Below are 366 nucleotides of genomic sequence, written 5' to 3'. Positions count from 1 at the left end.
TTCCGCTAAAAAAAACATATTTTGCCCCATTACATTTCCCTCAATTTTTGCTTGTGAGAAGGGTCATGTATTTCCAGTTTAAAAAACATAAAACGAGCTTTAAAGCAATTAGTTCAAGGTGAGAGCATATCCGGCCAAAATATTACCAGACTATTCGTATCAAGTGACAAGACAGAGTCCCAGACGCTATCCTACTGCGCTCTAGCTCCGATGGGCCGGCCACGTTCACCGCATGGACGACTCTCGCCTCCCAAAGAGGTTACTCTACTGTGAACTGACCCTAGGCAAACGTTCTCTCGGCGGACAGAAAAAAACGCTTCAAAGATGCCCTGAAAGCATCCCTGAAGAGTTCTGACATTCCCCATA

The sequence above is a fragment of the Aplysia californica genome, unplaced genomic scaffold (assembly GCF_000002075.1).
Source record: "Aplysia californica isolate F4 #8 unplaced genomic scaffold, AplCal3.0 scaffold00477, whole genome shotgun sequence".
NCBI classification, from domain to species: domain Eukaryota; kingdom Metazoa; phylum Mollusca; class Gastropoda; order Aplysiida; family Aplysiidae; genus Aplysia; species Aplysia californica.
Note: the sequence above shows the minus strand (reverse complement) of the source record.